Raw genomic sequence first — 7,894 nt, 5'->3', positions numbered from 1 at the left:
TCCGTGCCATTGGCAGGCCCCTGTCACATGGAGGGAGTACTGGATGGCCGGCGCCATCTTTAAAAATGGTGCGGGCCATCCAGTGCTCCTACCATGTGTCAGGGGCCGGCCAATGGCACGGATACCCTGTCACATGGTAAGGGCAAAGGGCCACAGGCTGCAGAATCAAGCCATTCGCATGTCTGACAACACGATGATAGCTGCCTATATCAATTGCCAGGGAGGAACCAAGAGCCAGCAAGTATCACAGGAAATAGACCATCTGATGGAATGGGCGGAAGATCATCTGCAGATGATCTCAGCCACTCACATTGCAGGAAAAGCAACATACATTGGACTTTCTCAGCAGGGAGAGTCTGGAGCCAGGAGACTGGGTGTTGTCAGCAGAGGCGATTCAGCTGATTGTGGATCACTGGGGCCTTCCATTCCTAGATCTGCTGGCAATTTCTCGAAATGCGAAGGTTCCTTGTTTCTACCGTCACAGAAAATATCCATGGTTCCTGGGAATAGAAGCTCTCATACATGTCTGGCCAGAAGACAGATTGCTTTATGTCTTTCCTCCATGCCCCTTGGTGGGCAGGATGATAAACAAGATCGAAGGCCACAGGGGGCTAGTAGTCCTGGTGGCGCCGGACTGGCACAGGCCTCTGTGGTATATGGATTTGCGATGACTCCTGGTGGAGGCCCCCTTTCGTCTTCCGCCGCACATGAATCTGCTTCAGCAGGGACCAGTTCTTCACAAGGATCCAACTCGATTCTGTCTTATGATTTGGCCCTTGAGAAGGCTTGCCTGTTAAAGTGTGGTTATTCCTCTGCAGTGATTGCCATTTTACTCCACCCTTGCAAGTTCTTCACTTCATAAGAACATGCCATACTAGGTCAGACCAAGGTCCATCAAGCCCAGCATCCTGTTTCCAACAGTGGCCAATCCAGGCCATAAGAACCTGGCAAGTACCCAAAAACTAAGTCTATTCCATGTTACCGTTGCTAGTAATAACAGTGGCTAATTTCTAAGTCAACTTAATTAATAGCAGGTAATGGACTTCTCCTTGGCTTATGTGCGGGTTTGGAGAGTTTTTGAGGCCTGGTGTGAGGAGCGGGGTGTTCTTCCTTGTTCAATTAAGATCCCTCTCATTCTGGATTTTTTGCAGGATGGATTGAATAAAGGCTTGGCCCTTAATTCCTTGAAGGTGCAGGTTGTGGCTCTTGCCTGTTTCAGAGCCCCGGTGAATGGTGTTTCCTTGTCATCTCATCCTGATGTGGCCCATTTTTTGGAAGGAGTGAAGCACCTTAAGCCTGCCTTGAGGTTACTGGTTCCATTGTGGCATCTTAATTATGTGAGTTCAGTGTTTATGGTTGGCTGAGTACAGTTCTGGTTACCTGTTTTTAGTCAAGTTTTTTGCTAATCTGTCCACAGTTGCTTTTGAAGAGAATATGGTAGGCTGGAGTCACTGCAGGTTTATGTATACTGTGACATCAGCTTGCTCAGTCTCCATCGGCTGGCAGGTGAGCATAAACCCACTGGTCCTGAGTCCATCTGTCTACACACTAAGGAAAACTAAATTATCAGGTAAGTAATTTCTCCATTCTGACAGATCATGTAAACATCTTCAGATCTCTGGTATATCAGTTGCTGAATGCAAAACAAATAACAGCCAGGAAAGTGCTAATTGTTCTGGTTCAGATGGTGGCAGCAGTTCATGTAATATCACTAACCCACCTCTACATGAGACTCCTGCAGTGGGGCTTCTACTCCCAGTGGGACCAGTTAGCTCAACCCTTGACATCTTTAGTAAATATATTGCAAGAGATGAAACGAGACCTCCAATGGTGACTAGATCCAGACACTTTACAGGAGGGAGCTCCACTATGTCTATTACTCATCAAGTGACATTAGCAACAGACACATCCACCAAAGGATGGGTAGCGCATATGGGTTTCTTCTGACACCAAGTGACTTGGCCCCTAATGGAAAGCCAGTTTCAAATCAACCTGCTGGAACTGCAAGCAATCAGACATGCCTTAAGCATTTTCTCCCATCTCCTCAAAGGGAAGAGAATGGTCTTTCAAACTGACAATCAAGTAGCCATGTGTTATATCCACAAGTAGGGAGGCACAGGCTCATGGACTCTCTGCCAGGAGGACATGGAGATATGGGAATGAGTGTGCAACCATCAAGTGGTGCTTCAAGTGACCTACCTTCTGGCAAATGCCTCAACAAAGTATTTTGCCCTCATGAATGGTCCCTTTAACAGTCAACAGGGACATCTTTCAATCAACCTCTTTATGTCAGAGGACACCACAAAAATGGAAAGATTTTGTTCTATTCTTTCTAACAATCTCAGATCCACTTGGGATGCTTTTTTGTTCACCTGGAAAGCAGCTCTTGTATGCTTTTCCACCAATTCCACAAATAGTCAAGACAGTACAGAAAGTACTCAAAGACCAGGCCTGCCTGATACTTATTGCACCAGCATGGCCCAGACAGGTGTGGTTTACAGATCTAGTACAACTGTCCATCAGCCCTCCAATTTCTTTAGGGGTCCGTCCATCCTTGTTGACTCAAGAAGAGGGTCTTCTATTTCATCTGAACCTTCTCTCTCTTCCAGTTATGGGAGCAGCTTGAAAAGATATGAGGAGGGTGAGCTCCGTGGGTCCTCCGCTGCTTTAAGAACATAAGAAATTGCCATGCTGGGTCAGACCAAGGGTCCATCAAGCCCAGCATCCTGTTTCCAACAGAGGCCAAACCAGGCCACAAGAACTTGGCAATTACCCAAACACTAAGAAGATCCCATGCTACTGATGCAATTAATAGCAGTGGCTATTCCCTAAGTAAACTTGATTAATAGCCGTTAATGGACTTCTCCTACAAGAGCTTATCCAAACCTTTTTTGAACCCAGCTACACTAACTGCAGTAACCACATCCTCTGGCAACAAATTCCAGAGCTTTATTGTGCGTTGAGTGAAAAATAATTTTCTCTGATTAGTCTTAAATGTGCTACTTGCTAACTTCATGGAATGCCCCTAGTCCTTCTATTATTCGAAAGTGTAAATAACCGAGTCCCATCTACTCATTCAAGACCTCTCATGATCTTAAAGACCTCTATCATATCCCCCCTCAGCCATCTCTTCTCCAAGCTGAACAGCCCTAACCTCTTCAGCCTTTCCTCATAGGGGAGCTGTTCCATCCCCTTTATCATTTTGGTTGCCCTTCTCTGTACCTTCTCTATCGCAACTATATCTTTTTTGAGATGCGGCGACCAGAATTGTACACAGTATTCAAGGTGCGGTCTCACCATGGAGCGATATAGAGGCATTATGACATTTTCCGTTCTATTAACCATTCCCTTCCTAATAATTCCTAACATTCTGTTTGCTTTTTTGACTGCTGCAGCACACTGAGCCGACGATTTTAAAGTATTATCCACTATGATGCCTAGATCTTTTTCCTGGGTGGTAGCTCCTAATATGGAACCTAACATTGTGTAACTACAGCAAGGGTTATTTTTCCCTATATGCAACACCTTACATTTGTCCACATTAAATTTCATCTGCCACATTTGATACCTCGTAAAACTAGTTATATTCACTAAAAGTTGTTCCTACTGCATAATAAGCTTGGATAGATAATTTTGTTATAAAAAAAACCAAAGAGAAGTGAGCATTAAATCTGTTCATTCCACATATAAGGGATGACAAAAGGATTCCAAAATGGCGACAAACTCATCAAAGGCTGCTGCAGAGAAAGTTGTCACGGTGCTGTCTGATGAATTGATACATATTATATCCAAAAGTGTATCAGCACCATTGGAAAATCCAATTGACAATAGTTGAAATTAAGGTAGGCCTTGATATACAAACTAGGCAGCTGACTGAGGTGGAACAGTGATTTATAAACCAGGAAGGCCATGCGGATCAAGTGGATGCACAGATCTCAGCTTTACAAAAGGAAAATTCAGCCTTAATTAACAAAGTAGATAATTAAGAAAATCAAAACCGGAAGAATAATCTGAGAGTGATTGGGATTCCAGATGCACTAAAGGACAAGGTTTACCATCTTATTTTGAAAAATGGCTGCCGGAAACACTTGGCCTTGACACTGTGGTAAGCCCTATTACATGTGAACAAGGGCACTAAGTAGAACAACTGAGGGAGAAAGATAATAACCATCTGAGGACAATTGTTGCTCGACTACTAAATTGGGCAGACAAAACAAAAACTTTTGTTGCTTATAGTGTTAAAGGAATGGTGGAGTATGGGGGGGGGGGGGAAGGGACGGGCGGGCAAGGATTTTGATCCTTTTTGACTTTTTGGCATGAATAGCAGCACAGTGGAAGGAATTGTCACCAGCGTGTACAGAGCTACAAAACGGGGAATTCGACTTTCTGTTCTATATCCAGCTAAAAGTAGGATTTAACATGCAGGCACAACAATCTTTTTATCTGGAAAGAAGCAGATGCAAAACTACCTTCAAAAGCTACCACAGTGGCTATGGATGTATCTCAGTATATATTATACAGATACCTTTAGGAGCTGCATCATGCAGTCATATCACAGAAACATAGAAATGATGGTAGAAAAGGACCAAATGATCCACCCAGTCTTCCCAGCAAGCTTATGCCAGTATCTGCTGCACTGTGCAGGTTACCCTCCTGCTTATCAGTTTCCCAGACTGTAAAATTCAGGACCCTCTGATGCTGTCTGAATTCAATTTTTCATAACCCCCTGCCAAGGAAGCAGAGAGCAATGATGGAGCCGCATCAAAAAAGTATCAGGCTTAATGATTAAGGGGTAGATTTTTTAAAAAAGCGCGATCACGTACTTTTGTTCGCGCAGCAGGCGCAAACAAAAGTACGCAGGATTTTATAAGATACGCGCATAGCCACGCGTATCTTATAAAATCCTGGATCGGCGCGCGCAAGGCTGCCGATTTTGGGCAGCCTGCGCGCGCCGAGCCACGCAGCCTGCCTCCGTTCCCTCCGAGGCCGCTCCAAAATCGGAGCGGCCTCGGAGGGAACTTTCTTTCGCCCTCCCCTCACCTTCCCCTCCCTAACCCACCCCCCCAGCCCTATCTAAACCCCCCCCTTACCTTTGTCCCTAGATTTACACCTGCGAGAAGCAGACGTAAATCTACGCGCGCCAGCAGACTGCTGGCGCGCCGTCATCAGACCCAGGGGCTGGTCCGGAGGCCTGCACCACACCCCCTTCAAAAAACCCTGGGACCTACGTGCGTCCCGGGGCTCTGCACGCGCCGGCGGCCTATGCAAAATACGCGCGCTGGGCTTTTAAAATCCGCCCGTAAGGGTAGTAAAAGCTGCCTCAGCAAGTTACCCCCATGTTTATTTGATCTCCAAACCATAAAAGTCAGGGCCCTCATTGGTTGCTATCAGAATCCAATTTCCCTTTACCCACTGCCGTTGAAGCAGAGAGCAACGATGGAGTTGCATTAACAGTATCAAGAATTATTTGTTTAATTCCATTCTCTAGCCTTTAGGGATCCACAAGGTTTAGCCCATGCCCCTTTGAATTCCTTCACTGTTTTTATCTTCATCACCTCCTCCAGAAGGCCATTCCAGGCATCCACCATCCTCTCCGTGAAGAAATATTTCCTGTCGTTGGTTCTGAGTCGCTCTCCCTCCCACGCACATACAGTCATAAATCTACCATGGCAAAAGATGGGAAGTTCTAATTATACAATGGCATAGATGCTAAACGTGATTAACCTGATGATTTCCCTGGCTTAAGCATTCTAAAATGGTTCTCATTGGCAATAATTGGAATCTCTTGTTTTGAACTCTGTCTCTCAACTTGGTTCAACCATCACTGATTGTTCCACTCTCCTTACCCAAGGAATAATATCCACCAGAAAGCCCTCAACTAGAAGAGCTTACGGCTTTAAATGGAAACAGTTCTTGTTCTGGTGTCAACAAAAGTTCCTTGGACCCATTTGCATGTGAACCGAGATATCTACTTTGGTACATGTTCTCTTTTTTACTCTCAGTTCTCAGCTCCTCATCAGTGAGAGTGCATCTCAGTGCCATAGTAAACTGTTCTCCACTTATCCTTTAGTATCAAAATTTATGAAAGGCTTGTAATCAAAGCCACCTATTCCATGGGACTTTAATGTGGTTTAAATTTATGATGCCACCTTTTGAGCTATTGGAGTCAGCTTCTCTGAAGTTTCTCACATGGAAAGTACTATTCCTTGTTGCAGTCATGTCAGCTAGAACAGTCAATGAACTTCAGGCATTTATTCATTTCTCTTTGGTAACCTGCACGGGGCAGCAGTTACTGTCATAAAAACCTTGCTGGGCAAACAGGATGGATCATTTGGTCTTTTTCTCCTGTCATTACTATGTTACTATATTACTGTCCTTATATGCAATTCTTCCACAACAGAGTGGTGCTCCACACCCACCCTAAGTTTCTACCAAAGGTGAAATCATCTTTTCATATAAATTAAGCCATCGTATTATCTACTTTCTTTCCGAGGCCACACGCACATTAAGGAGAAAATAAAACTTGACTGTAAAAGAGCTTTGGCTTACTAGTGGAAAAGAACTCAGCCACACTGTCAGGCCTCACAACTATTTGTCTCTTTCAATCCTAACCGATTGGACATAGCAGTTGCCAAACGTACTTTGTCCACATGGATAGCGCTGTATTGTGCACTGTTATGTGCTCACTGGTCTCCGGATTACAGACTCAATTAAAATTCATCAAGTGAGAGCCAAGGCTGCATCAGTGGCTCAGCTATGAGCAGTACCTCTTGAAGACCTTTGCAAAAATGCAATTTGGTTGTCAGTGCACACCTTTATGTCTGATTACTGTCTGGACAATCTATCAAGGAGCAAACATAAATGTGGACAAGCAGTTTGGCTTAGTCTGTTTAATCAGTAGTCTGCTCTCCATGGTGGGATCTGGGTGTTTATTCAGTAAATTCTCCACTGCAACCCTCAGCTTGGGACTCCCCACATGTCATACTAATTCAGCCCTACTTATTGATGGATAAAGTAAGTTTGCTTACTGTAAACTGTATCCCTCCCATAGATAGCAGGATGAAATTAGCCATTCTAAATATCCACCTGTAGCCCTGGAAAGTTAACTACCTAGCTAGACTTCACTCTAAAATCAAATGAGGCATTCATGAGGCAACTCCAGCACATTTTCAATAAAGCCAAAGCACTATGAGCTAAGAGACAAGGGTCCATTCAGCACCATCGGATGATGTCATCCACATGGCATGGCTAATTCATCCTGCTGCCTAAGGAGATCATCATTTATGTAAGCAAACTTACACTTCCATGTAAAATAACACCCACAAATTTGAAAATGTGATCTACATGCATTATTTTCCTCCTCTGACTTACTCGCCTCCTATTCTCCCATCAGAGAATTCCTCCTCTAATTGTGGTCAAAAGTATGTGCATTATGGATCATCATGCATACTGTTATCCTGGTTAAAAAAAGAGAAATTTTCAGACAGCCAATTTACATGCAGAAATGGCTTTGAAAATTGCTCCTAGATGCCCATGTAGTCATGTAATTGAGATTCATAATAGATTTGGGTATTATGTTGGTTGAATCAAAAATGAAATGACGATACTTATGCAATTTTTAAAAGGGTGCTCAGATTTTATTAGTCTTGGATATTTTGTAATACAAATACAAATGAAAAAGAAAGGAAGTACATTTTATTTAATAGGATCGCTGTTGGATTTGCACGTCCCTGCTGTCACATTTTCTCAACTTTATGATTCTTATGAAAACAGCACAGCTTTTTCTGAAAAGTCCTTACAAGGTTACCACAGCCTTGCTATGTCTTATGATTGTCACTAGAGCAGGGCATCCCAAACCTGTCCCTTCAGACCCCACAACTCGTCAAGGTTTCAG

This window comes from Rhinatrema bivittatum, chromosome 8 (genome assembly GCF_901001135.1).
Source record: "Rhinatrema bivittatum chromosome 8, aRhiBiv1.1, whole genome shotgun sequence".
NCBI classification, from domain to species: domain Eukaryota; kingdom Metazoa; phylum Chordata; class Amphibia; order Gymnophiona; family Rhinatrematidae; genus Rhinatrema; species Rhinatrema bivittatum.
Note: the sequence above shows the minus strand (reverse complement) of the source record.